The sequence below is a fragment of the Manacus vitellinus genome, unplaced genomic scaffold (genome assembly GCF_001715985.3).
Source record: "Manacus vitellinus isolate BGI_N305 unplaced genomic scaffold, ASM171598v3 scaffold_88_pilon, whole genome shotgun sequence".
NCBI lineage: Eukaryota > Metazoa > Chordata > Aves > Passeriformes > Pipridae > Manacus > Manacus vitellinus.
In genome coordinates this window covers 1,634,313-1,648,329 of record NW_021940861.1, presented here as the reverse complement: position 1 = coordinate 1,648,329, position 14,017 = coordinate 1,634,313, and positions in this window count along the sequence as shown.

Genomic DNA, 14,017 nt, shown 5'->3' with positions numbered 1-14,017 from the left:
AGATGTAGCCAATAAGAGTATCCAGGACTTCTTGTTCATTTCTGTCTGCCCTACTAGTCCAGGGCCTTCCTTTTCAAGGTGGGAACACACCGTTGGTGTTTGCTGCTTCACCCCAGATTTTAGTATGTTAACACTTATCCACCACAGGGGCATGGAAAATTATCTCTAGTTGGATGTGGAAGGCAAGAAATGATGAAAGAAGCTGAAGCTGAGGTAAAAAAGACCTGATTGTGTGTTAGTGTTAATACCAGAGACACTACACAGAAGAAAGACACAGTGTCTGAATAACATGAGCTTTGTAACCAACTTTAATTCTGTGTATGGAGCTGGAAGGTGGAATTTAGAGACAATCTAAAAAGAAAACCCAGAAAACCAGCAATTTTGACTGACAGCATTAGCAGTGAATGAAAATCCCCAACCCTTCTGCAAGATGTGGTGACTGGAAAAAGTAAATATTAATGGAAAAGTTAGAATGAAGGACTTCAGGGAAAAGAGGCAACTGTCATCTATCCAAAATGTCTGTTGAGTACTCTGAAAATGCAAGTTTCAGAGTCCCCAAGCAAGACTTCCAAGCCTCTGGAATGGCCCAAGCCACATGAATGTTAGGGAAGTGTACAAAACCACTACTTTCCTTTGGCCCATTCACCTAGAGTTGTTAGAGTTTCCTGCCTAGAGAAAAAGAATCTGCAACAGGGAATTCAGGAAAAATAGCTGCCTGGAACCACTATAGTTTTTTTCCTTAAACTGTAATGATGCCCAATTCACCAAAAAAGAATGAAAGTGTTTTAATCAACAGCAGTGGATTTCACTGACACCAACACCAGCCAACACAAAAATCATGCACTTATGAGGAATCCTTCATAAATAAAAATAAGATATGCCCCCACAGCAATAATGAAATGGAAATAAACATTTAATTCTGTCTTTTGCACTCATAAAATGCTGTCTTTCTATGAATTTCACTTCCTGCCTTTGTTTTATATTTTTACATGCTTAAATATGAGGCCACGTTCTCACAAATGTGGCTCAAGAAAAAGCTGGATGAAAAAGGGGCTAAGGGAGAGAAGAGGGGAGATATAGACTGCAAGAAAATAAGGTACCAAACCCTACATTTTTACTGAACAGACTTATTTCCAAGAAGTTTTTCACATCAACATATTATTCAGGGAGACAGTGCAGGATTGCTGGTCGTGAAACCCGTTTGTAAATCACACACAGGCAAAGCAGGGAATGGTGACTCCGGTTTGCTGAAAGTGTTGTCTTCTACAGCTCTTCCCTTTATCCAATAAAGTTCAGTGAAAACAGGGAATGAAAGGGACCATCTGTCAGAGATTCATAGAATGTGCCGAGTTGGAAGGGACCTACACTTGGTGATTGCTTTTTTGGTGATTCTTATTCCCTCCTCATCATCGCATGGACAGCTTGCCTGGATACTCTGTCCTCTCTTCCCTGAACTATCCCTGTAGCTTTCACTTTATTTAATTTCTATACCAACTTCCTTTTCCTTCTCCTCTACCATTCTCCCCTTCCTGCCTTCCTGATGCTACGTCTCCCACAGTTTGTGCTTCAGGCAGGCCAGAAACTACTTTGGAAATATCCTCCCAGTCCCGCTCCCACAAGGAGTTAAACACAATGCTAAGGGGAGAACTTCAATTTTAAATTTAAAATTCTGTGGCATTCTGTCTGCTTCGGCCAAAGCTCCTGAATGAAAAAGTTTGTTCAGAGGATGAGAGTTAGCCTGTGATAGCTTTTGATTTCTTGCTGGGGAATGCATAAACTCGGGCTGAAATGGGAAGCTGCAAAAACGTGGCAGCAAAAATGCACCTCTGCAAAAATCATGTGTTCACTGAAGGGGAAACAAGGGGATTGCCAGGAGGTCCCAACAGCCTATTGATACGCAGTCAAACTTTTCACCCTTGCCGTTCCACCACACCCTATTCTAAATCCCCGCTCAGATTATTTTTATTTTTTTTTTAATAGCTCATGATTTCGTTGGGCCTGCAGCTCACGGGGACTGGGTTGCCACTAAAAACACACAGCTAAACACAAGCGGGTAGGATTCAAAGGAACGAAGCAGATATATTTATTTATCATTTATTAAAGGGCTCTGAATACAGATTAATGTTCCTTACTCGATACTTTTTTTATTGTTTCACCTGCTATACAGTGGGAATTGAAAAGGCTGACCGGTCATCTAATCTGGCTGTAGCTGCTTGAAGTGTCTGAGGATTCTCTGAGGAAATATAAACTAAGAAACCACCCACAGTAATACTTCCCAGTTGCCCTCTGAAGGTCAAGGCTCCCTGTGAGGTTGCTCCAGGCTCTCCCAAGTCCCAAGTAAGCAGCTTCCCGTGCACCTGATGACAATCACCCCTTCTGCTGATGTTTGCCTGGTTGGATCAGAGAAGGAGGCACAGATATATCCTGCCATTCATGCAATGAGCCAAAAGTCTTATCCTACACCCCCAAAACTGCCCTTCAACTCATCCATTACTTTTTTATACATATGTATATTTTTGATGAATCCTCTTCTCGTTCTGTATGCTGACCATCTGGAGGCCAGAAGCAGCAAGCTCAAATATGTTTTTTCCACTCATCCCAGCAGGCACAAGCAGCACACAGGGCAATATTTACAAAATCCCAAGTGGTGCGCTTTGTTGGGAGTATTTTGTTAATTATCCTGTTATGTTCTTGCATCTTTCCTCCAGGCTCTCACTCTTTTTTTGTTTTCAGATCTGTCCTACATAGTTAGATGATGATGGCTCCTCTATTGAGTATTTCTAAGACTACAGTGAACCTTATTTTTTGTATTTTCTGGGCCTTCTCTCCTATGAAAGCCTGTGTTGCACTGTTCCTAAGGCCAGAGTGAGATGCACTCTATTTGGTAGGGGAATCCGATTTTTAGTATAATATTAAAGGCTCTGCATGCAGCCATTGTTTTGATCCTGAGAACTCAGTCTGTGTAGAAAAAAAAGGTCAGATTAATATTTCATTCCACAGTGAAATATTTGCCCCACCAAAACCAACCTGCAGACACATTGCCCACTGGGCACACATGAAGTCTGTATACTATTTTTATCTCCTGTTTTCAAGTGCCAGCTGTCACCTAGTAGCTGACCTTGAAATTGGCAGAACATTCTTGGCTTTGTCTGGAGAGGAATCATCCATGTCATGATCAGGCTTCCAATGGTGAACAGTATTTCTTAATTAGAATAAGGAAATATCATCAATTAAAATCATTAGACCCCATTCCACTACGGAAAAAGTTTGGCTGGTAGAACTGCATGTTGCATATCACATGCTAGCAAAGCCAGGATTTTTATTAGAAGCAAGCAGTCCCCTTTTCCTTTTGTTCTGGGACTACAGAATCTTATATTAGGCAAACAAGTTTTACAGAAAAAAGTTTAAAACTATAGCACAAAAACTAATTAAATGTCACTTTTGGGTTCAACATATTCTATAAGAACAAATTGATCTATGGACACTTATGCTCAACTGGGAAATTACAATTTTTATTTTTTTTTTTTTAGTACGACAGAAAAAAAATCTCTTGTGAACTTTTGAACTTTTAACTTTTTTTTCAATAAAATATCTAAGTTAACAGGGGAAAAATAAAGTTTCTAAATAAAGTCTTCCCCTAGGACGGCATTTTTGTCTTGCCAAATTAAACCAACCAAAACTTTTGTTTCTCTAGCAATTTAGCTTCCCAAGAAAAATACACCTGCAGCTATCAGGAGCTTTGCTTGAGCCTTCAGACCTTCTTTTTATGAACAACATTAGAGGGCACTTCTGCATTGTGGTAGGTTTTCAGTCAAAGAAAGGGACAAGCCTGACCTTACCAGCTGAAACGCTCTGGAATTCAGAGGGAACCTGAGATCTGCTCCAGCCTTACAGATTAGTAACTTATTCTGCAGGCAGCCTCTTTGATCCCATCAAAGCTGATCCTGGAGGAAGGCATGACCTGTTGTGGGGGAAGGTGGGACCTGGTGCTTTATAAGTAGATCAGTGATCGTGGGGGGGTGAGTCTGAGTCTTGGGCTCAAGTCCTGCCTCACACTCCTGTGCCCCTGCACTGAAGTGGCCCTTGTGAGCTCCCACCCAGGGCTTCACTGATTTCAAGTCTTTCAACATTTGGTGCTTTCGCAGCTTCATTTGGCGAAGGCAGATGACTAAGTTATAATCTCTGCTTTCACTGATAAAAAAGACACCAAAACCCCATTTCCAACCAGGGTGATTATAGAGCAAAACTTGAAAAGGAGACCTAAAAGATTAAAAATCAGAAGGTCATTGGGAGGGGAAGTGAAAACTCAAGCTATGTTTATTTAATTATTTTAGAAATACCATGACTTTTAAACTAATTTCCTCATTTTGAGGGTGCTGACTCACGTTTTGTGAAAGTTTCAGGTTAGCAATGCTGACGTAAGCAAGCAAAATTTATCAGTGTAATTAAATAGCTCTAGTTTATCCAAAACCCTCTAAGTAGCCTTTTCAAAATGTGCTTTTCTTCAATGATATGACGTCTTCGAAAGAGTCACACAAAATTATCAACACATGCACAGAGGGCTCACTCGGTTTATTTTTCCATTTCCTGTTCTTCAAGACCTGATCTATAGAACTGAGTTCCTGAACCCAAACTGCTGGGGAAATGTCATTGCAATTTACTCTAAGCCACTGTATCCCCATTAGGAGGCAGGATTTCACAATATGACTCAAGAGCAATCTTCAGTGTTTGTTATTGTAAAGACTAATTAGGCAAAGCATGCTTGGTTTAGGCATCAAATTCCCCTGTTTGCTTTGAACCTCCCATTTCTCACTCATAGTGCTGGGGAAAGGCTGTAGGAACCGTTTGAGTATTTTCTCCCAATCTCACCTCAGAGGTGAACAAAGTGAAGACATGAACAAAGACAGACCATAGAGAGGCCATTGTGAAAATGTCAGTCATTCCTTTCTGGAGTGAATGACCATGACCTCTTCATGGTCAACTCAAAATCTAGGCCTAAAATTCAGTTTGCACAGTTGTATCCAAGAAAAAGCAGTTTCTTACCAGAAATTCTTTGTGAACCATTCAAACCACTCTTAACACTTAGCCTTTCCTCTAACACTGCAGTTACACTTTCAAATCAGAGAATCACAGGATGGCCTGGGTTGGAAAGGACCTTAAAGGCCATCCAGTTCCAACCCCCTGCCATGGGCAGGGACACCTTCCACTATCCCAGGTTGCTCAGAGCCCCGTCCAACCTGACCTTGGACACTTCCAGGGATGGGGCAGCCACAGCTTCTCTGGGCGACCTGTGCCAGGGCCTCACCACCCTCACAGGAAAGAATTTCTTCCCAATATCTCATCTAAATCTCTCATCTTTTAGCTTTAAACCATTCTCCCTTGTCCTATCACTGTGTGTCCATGTACAAAGTTGCTCAAATCAGGAGCCCTCACAGATTCCCAGGGGGATGTGTTTTCTTGTGTGCTGCCTCATTTGTTGTTGGGGACTGCATCCCACCATGCATCACTTGTACCACATCCATCTCATAAAGAGAGAGCTCAGTTTGCGTGGCAGGTCTGTGAGTCTGTGACATATCCAGGGCAGAGGTACAAGCTTCACTGTGGTAATGATGATTCAGGTTTAAGATTTTTCCTGTCCTGGTCTTGAAGCCATCATTCCGTATTTAGAAAAATTTGGAAAGCACAGTGAGGCAGAGGTATGAAGTCTCTCTTAGAAAGAGGTCAACTCCAAAGACCTTACTGTGTAACTGGTGCCTGCATTCACCCAGGAGACAGAAGTCCTACAGAAGTAAGACACAAGCAGCAGTCCTGCAGAAGAATGGGGCACCTGTTATGGCCAAGCACAGAAGTGAACAACAACCTTGTAGCTGTGTCACTAACGTTTCCTGGTACAATGCACACACCTCTGAAGGAGCACAAACACTTGTGCATCTGTTCATGTCCTCCCCTCCTCCCCGTTCAGAGACTTGTCTGCTCCTCATCTTGTCAGCCACTCTCTTCAAGTTTCAACCGTCTGATTCATGCAACAAAAAATCTCCCCACAGAAAACCTATTGGTTGAACCGCTTTGTTTTTCTAGAGCAGTGCAAACAGTTATTGCAAGGAGAATTTTAGGAAGATTGTGCCTGGCAAGGAAAACTCGCTAAATAAATACATGATGTTAATTATCCTTTGCCTATTTCAAGTGAGCATTTCAAAGTGCTTTGCAAACCGTTAATTAAGCTGCAATTTAGTACTGTGAGGTAGTTAAATATTATTAACACTGTTTTCTGCAATTGGGAAAGTATGACACAGAGGGTGAAATGACCTGGATGAAGCCTGTCAGCAGCAGACCTGAACCCCAAGCCTACCAACTGCAGCTCACCAGCTGCCTGTTCCATTAGGCCTTCGTATTGTGAAAAGACGTGCTTACCTCGCAGACAATGATGAAAACATGAAAATTTGAAAGCACACGAAAATTTGACCAGCAGACCCAGAAACCATGTGGCTTTTCACCCACATAGCAGAAGAACATCTGGCAGAAGATTCCTGTGCTGCTTACGTGGCCTTGTGCCACATGTTTCCCAAACCCTGGAGCAGTTCTTGACTGCAGCCTCTGTAGTTCATTACAGACCTGATTCTGCTCTGCCCAGACTCACATCTGGTGCCAGGTTTCAGCAACAGGCTGGCTCTGTGCTTCTGACAAATTGTTGTGCCCCTTTCTCTGAAATGGCTCTACCTTTTTCAGGTGCCTCACTCAGCCTTTCTCTCCATGCTTCCAGTGAACCCATCCTTCTGAAGAAGTGGCCATGGTGAAGTGTCTCAGCTGAAATAGTTGCTGGTGCCAGAAACCAAGGCACTGAGGGATGATGCTGAGAGATGCTCCCAGGACCATCTGTGGCCACTGAGTCACAAACAAAGGACGTGAGGCCCAAAGATGAAGACTCTTTGGAAATGGGCACTAAGCCCTGCTTCCCAAAAGCAGAAATTGGGCAGTAGGACTGTTTCACCCACTTCCATAAGATCCATGTTTCATTATCTGCTTTAAGTCCTTCCTTAGACACTGCATCTCCCATCAGATGCTCCATTAGTTCCTATAATCTAACACCCCCTTAGGCATTCTTCTTCCTTTGTTTAATCACCTGAAGTCTATTCTCAAGGGAAACTCTAAATTAATGAAAGAAAAATAGGACGGAAAAAGTTAAGAATGAGGCATTCAATGCTGAGCTCATCTGTTGAATAGACATTTATAGCAAAGACAAGGCTGCGGAGCTACTGCTGTATTCTCCCATCCTTCTTTACCCCTCTTGGCTTATACCATTTTGAATTATATGGATATATGAAGATTTGGATTAATTTGGTATATGCATTATACCATTTTGGTACAAATTAATTTTTACTCCTTTTAAGAGATTCCTTTAAGAGATGCATAACCCCTGTGGCACCTTGAAACCACTCATGATCTACTGGGCAAGAGCTTTCTGAAAAGTCAGCACTCCTTTTTGAGGCAAGTCCATGGAGCAGCAGTGCAGTCAGCCCCAGCTGCCAACAGCCCTGAGCTGAGCCCAAAGGATGGCATTTTCCATGGACCTTATAGACTCTGTGATTCAGTCTATAATCCTTCGTTCCACCGTGGGGGAAATTTGTTGTCTGCGCACCAGCAGCTGCAGATCACCTAAATAATGCCCAGGGGATGCTTATGAAATCCAGAGGTGAAAATATGAATTTGCTTAAGTGTATTTCTACACTGCTGTATGCCATTATTTACACATTTCTGTGCAGGGACAGGAGCTGGACTTCGATGATCATTCTGGGTCCCTTCCAGTTCGCAGTATTCTATTATTCTGTGGTCTCTCCTTCTCATGTGCACCTAGACGGGTGACATGGCAGACGTACAGATGTGGGAGCCACTAGATGGGGCTGCAGGAGGAAGAAGACAGATGTGGGATCTTAGGCAATCCGTCAGGATAAAGCCAAGTTGTGTGTTTAGTATCCTGGCCTGTGTGGGATCTTTATTGGAAAAGATCAACCATAATAGCAGCATGCAGCACCTGTGCTCTCACCACGGGAAGGGAAGGAAGCATGCTTTCCAAGCCAAAACGCACAGTATTCTACCAGGAAAAAAAAACATTGTATCCCTTCAATTGTAAACTCTGGGTGAATGTGCTTATACATTCAGAGCATGAGGCAGATGGTAACAAACCACATGCTTGTGGATTATCCCACTTTTTCCACATTTGCATTCTCAAAACCACTTTTGGTGCCCGTGGTTTAACCTCTGTTTCCCTAACTCCTGTTTATGAGTTGAGTGGTCACATGTCATCATGTTGAGTGGGAAAGTGTGTACAGGGGATAAGGAGGTAGAAGTGGTTCCATATGGTGAAAGAATCGAGTATGCCAAAGTATTAAAAAAATATAGGAAGAGAGAAAAGCAAGAGCAAAATCTTTTGAGGAGATCAGGAATCCAAAATGCTTGTGATCTCATATGAAGAAAACAGTTGTCTGCATCTGAAAGGGAAACTTATGATTTGAAATGCTGATAATACAGGCTTCAGTGTCTGGAGCAGGGGTGAAGGTTAAATGGATTTACCTGCCTCTGTTCTACACCTAATTCAGGATGAAGGATGAAAGATTCCAGGTCAGAGGATGGGAGGCCACTGAGAGACCCTGAAACTGCAAGCTTCAGTTCTTCTTCCAATTGTAAACTGTTGATCAGAATGAAAAAAAGTGCATCAGAAATTTTAGCTCTGTTCACAATAGTATTATGAAGTTGCTGGCATGGTATTAAGTATGTGCTTGTGGTTTCTAGAGACAATTCTTCTAGCAAAGTCAGAGTCCTTATGCTTCAGGGAAAGGCGAACAAAACACAACAGATGCACTCTATTGAGTGGGTAGCAAGGGTCAAATTTATTATAACAGTAGATAATAGATGAAATACCACGAAAGTATGGAAAAAAAAAACCAAATCAATGAGAAATTGTCTTTTTTTTTTTTTTTTTTTTTTTTTTTTTTTTTAATCCCAGCTCTAAATAAAAAGCAGACAACAGTAAAAAATCCCTCATTGATGGGTGGGAATATAGTGTATTCTGTCCTGCCAAGACCAGTTTTGGAACCCCTTTTGCCACCAGAATACCTTACCAGTCCTGGTAGTTTTATTTAGAAAGCCAAACCAAAGAAAGATGACTGAGAATTCAAACCCAAAGCATACTTCTACGATGTAAGCATTCACTGGTGTTGTGTGCTGTAAAAATTTGATAAGTTAAAGGATGTTTCAGTTACCAAAAGTGACTGAGAAATCCAAACTTTTTATTATATACCATGAAGCAATTTGAGAAGTCAAGATTTTTAGAAGTAGGGACCCTTCTGAAAATCAAGTGTGTCTGACAGACTTCCAGCTGAGCACCCAAAAGGCAAAGCATTTCTGAATATTTAGGTCAAAGGACTTTGGTTTTCAGGATCAATTACATAATTATAAGCCAGTCCCAAAACAAGGTTCAGAGACCAGATCAACTGGAATTTATACAGTTCATTATTGGTGGCCCTGAGGGTTGCAGTCTTGAGTTGGGAATGGTTTTAGAAGTGAGACTAAGAAAAGCTGCATGTGGTTCAAAAGCTTAACTGTCTTCAAGGATAAGCAGACTTTGTGATAGTCTTTGCCAATAAAGCAGATGATGCATAGACATCGAGGTGAAATTCCAATTTTTTTTTGCCATCAGCTTCAGTGTGGCCAGGATTCAAACCCAGTTATTTTAGGGACATGTCCAATACTCATTTTATCTCCTCAAAGACTTCCATTGACTTAAATGGGGAGATGGATCGTGCTCTCAGGAGTCAGTTAACTCATAATCACAGCTCAGGAAAAAGTGCTTTGTTATTTCAGAAGTGGAAGTAGAGCAGATTAGACTGGAGGAGGGAGAAAGCAGAACGACAGTCAGAGGTCAAGACTACTCCAGTCAACACCAGGGTGGCAAAACCAAGCCTGCCTCATCACTGTGAAAGAAAATTGTATTTCTCATAGCAGGTCTGAAACTTTCCCTGAGGCGGATTTAAACCTGCAAATAGTGCAGAAACACTTTCCATCCAACAAGACATCCTATTACAAACCTGTTCTATATTCTGTAAGGCTGGTGGTGGGTGGCCTTCAGTTGACTTCCTCCCCGCATACACTCACTGGCCTTTGCTGCCAAGTCAGAAAGACAAAAAATCATATATACTTGCATTCACCAAGTGATCTCCAAAGCAACTTAATATTGGTTCAAGTCTTCCTTGTCTTATAAATTGGATTCTTTCTGTAGATTGTTTACCTACCACTTCTAGTGTGTCTCCAATAAATTAAATTCTGCTGAAGTGGTAAAATGTACGAAAGATATATTGAATGGTCTGCAGGCTGCACAGAGAAGCCATTATTTTAAGAGGAAGTAGGAAAGGCAATCATAAAATTTTGAAAAATTATGCAATAACTTTGTAGTTATTGCCCATCTGTATTCATTACAATGATCTACTTCACAGGCATATAAATAGAACTGGCAAGTAAAAGATGTGCTGTTTGCCTCCAGACGTGGCACTAGACTTCAGCAAATGAAATTCAGTTGAAGACTTTAGAAAAGGTGCTGGAGGTGTTCATCAACAGATGGGATCTAATCACCTCTCTCTCCCCCCCCCCCCCACATTGTACATTCCCCCATGCTTGTTCTTAACTCCACTCAGGACACCTTGTAAGAAAGATGAAAAAATTTAATTACTTCATTTGCAGGGAAACCCTGATACACAACATGACTTCATTCTCACAAGGCAACAAGTCTCATAAATCACACCTACTGAGTGCACCCATTAGAGCTCCAGTATGACAACGTCATGCCTAATACTCTCCAAACAAGGACCACACAAAACTAAGACTGTAAAATTGCTGTTGACTCACAGCAGCTTTTATAACATGCACTCAGCTTGAAAAGACTTAACTTATATGGGTTTTAATCGTGTTTGGGCATAGGAGACTTCTCACTGATTCAAGACAACATATGTTTAAAAAATAAGAAAAAGCAGAATATATTTGACAGAGCTCTTTCCCTTGCAGTTCCCACAGAGAAACACGGTCAGAGTAAGAGAAAAATGACTGTTTCATTTTGTGAAGAAAGAGGATTCTGAGAAGTGTTGCTTCCTAAAGTTGGAAATCCCAAAAGGTTATTTCGCGTGTCACCATAGGTAGGGAAAGGTGTAGGGAAGGGGGTGTTCCTAGGTTAGATACTCAACTGATGTATATCTCACGAAGCCATGGAAGCAGTCAGAGCTACACATCCTTGTTTGGGAGTCCCAGTGCTGCAAGATGATGTGGCTTAATCCCAGCTGGCAGCTCAGCCCCACACAGACACTCACTTCCTCCTGCTCCAGTGGGATGAGGCAGAGAGTCGGGAGAGTAAAAGTGAGAAAACTTACGGGTTGAGATAAAGACAGTCTAAAGGTAAAGCAAAAGAGGTGCATGCAAGCAAAGCAAAACAAGGAATTCATTCACCACTTCCCATGGGCAGGCAGGTGTTCAGCCATCCCCAGGAAAGCAGGGCTCCATCATGTGTAGCAGTGACTTGGGAAGACAAACGTCATCACTCCACATCTCCCCTTTCCTTCTTTTTCCCTCACTTTATATACTGAGCATGATGTCATATGGTCTGGAATATCCCTCTGGGCAGCTGGGGTCAGCTGTCCTGGCTGTGTCCCCTCCAACTCCCTGTGTCCCCTCCAACACCTCAGCCTCGCTGGTGGTGTGAGGTGAGAAGCAGAAAAGGCCTTGACACTGTGTGAGCCCTGCTCCGCAAGAACTAAAATATCCCTGAGTTACCAGCACTGTTTCCAGCACAAATCCAAAACACAGCCCCGTACCAGCTACTATGAAGAAAATGAACTCTATCCTAGCCAAAGCCAGCACAGGAGAGCACATTCTGCCCCCATTCTGTCCCACTGTGGGCAATCTGCACTGTAATGGCCCCCTCATACCAAAGGCGAGCAGAGGCACAGCTGCACTGGGAAGCTGCAGCGCTGTGCTGACAGAGAGGAGCGGGGCCCAGCCAGAGAACTGACTGATGCTCTTCACAAAGTCAGACAAACTGCTGAAGTGACACCCTGGGTATTCGAAAATATCCTGGCAGACCTGCCCCGTGGAGCCTGGAGCCTCCAGTGCAGAGGCTGTCCCTGCAGGATCCCGCATGAACAAAGGGTTTGGAAGGGGCTTGCAAGTGTATCCAAAGATTTTTATATGCTTCAGAGCAGGGCTCCCATTGCTTCCCTCCAAAAATGTGACATGCATCACTGTATTTCACTGAGAATCTCTTATTTCTTTGCACAATAGCTTTTTTTTCCCCCGCCCTCCCTACGGCTACAAATGAGACTGGGGGGATGAATCTTACACGCTGTCCAATGGACTTCCTTGCATTTGGAAGGCAAAACCAAGAGTTTTATGTAATTGGGATAACATGCAAACCAATTGAAATTACAATGGTGTGTCAGAGTATATTCCTTAAGTATTCAAACCGCAGCAAAAAAAACCCCAAAACCACCAACAACAAATTCCCTCCCCTAAACTGCAAGGGACAGACTAAAACCCACAAAAGCTGGGAAACCTGGTAAGGTCTGACTGAAAGCTTGTCCTTACTTCACCCCTGAGGAAAAGAGTAGAGAGTGTAGATAATATTGTCTGCTTTTTGGTGGACCCTAAATACATAGGAAAGTTATTAAGTTTCACAAACTAAATAGGAACTCGCCACCATATCCTCCCTCCCATTCTCGCACAACCACTCCTCTAACTCACATGCTTGCAGGGCAGCTGCTTGCTTTCTGTCCAGGACCTTCCTCGTTAGAGGCACCAGCCTTGGCTCCTCTTTCCTGTTCTGAAAGTTTTCGGTTAGCACTTGCTATGCTTTCCTCTCTCCTTGCTCTCACCGAAAGAGGTTCTGATAGCACCAACACAAGAAAAAAAAACCACACAAAAAAGTACAGAGAACAGCTCTGGATGTGTGATTTTCCTCAGGAAAAGCGCTAATTTTGACTTTTCTTTCTCTACCTAGCTACCCCTTTTCGTGAAAATATACACACACTTGTCTTCACATCCACCCCACTGCTGAATTGATCTGAAATAGAGTAACTAGTTCAAAAGTTATTGGGAAGGATGGATGAACCTACTGTATGCTCACAGAAATATTATTTCTATCGAAAACCAACCTAAACTTAACCCTATCACAGAAGCTTTTAAGACCAGTATTAAATGAACCAAAACAATGCAGTTATCCACAGATGCACTTCTAAGTCAACTCTGCAGGCACGGTGTGTTTTGTTTCCATGTAAGATTCACATAACTGAAGTTATTCACCTGTGTAAGCCTCATCAAAGTTTCTCTGAGTCTTCTGAGGTGGCTACAGTGAAGAAGGGATTAGATTCCTTCAGGAATCTAAGAATACATTAATATGTGCACGCATCTGCCTCGTGCAGGTGCACGTGAGGAGAACCTAGTCCTTACTTCTGCAGGTTCCAAGTTCTTCACCACCGTTTTCTACAAATCATATTTTCTGTCCTGTAATGTAGGAAAGTAGTTCCATTTATGTTGGTCATCTGAAGAGCTGAAGGCTCCCAAAGATCAGGGTCCTAATAAAGTAACCAGTTTCTTTGGCTTTTGGGAGCATTTAATTACTTATGTACATTTGAGAAATTAGCATCACAGGCCTCAGCCAAGGACTAAGGAGAAATTCATGGAACACAAAGGAGCTGGATTCAGTTCCAGATTTCAGATCAATGCCCTAGTTCCATCCTTTTCCATCCATCCTTTAATGATCTATAAAGTAAATAGCTGAAAGTGAAAAGAAAACCCCCCAACCAAATATATAGGAAGAAGAGATAAAATATAGAAAGATTTCTATTTTACTTGTAAGTTTTCCAGTCCTGTGTTGCCTATAGTCTAGACTCAGCAGGATGTTGAGGACATTTCAAATCGCCCTCATTAGAGAGGTCTTGAATAAGGCAAAGCAGAGAGGCCTTGGAGAAGACAAAATCACTTT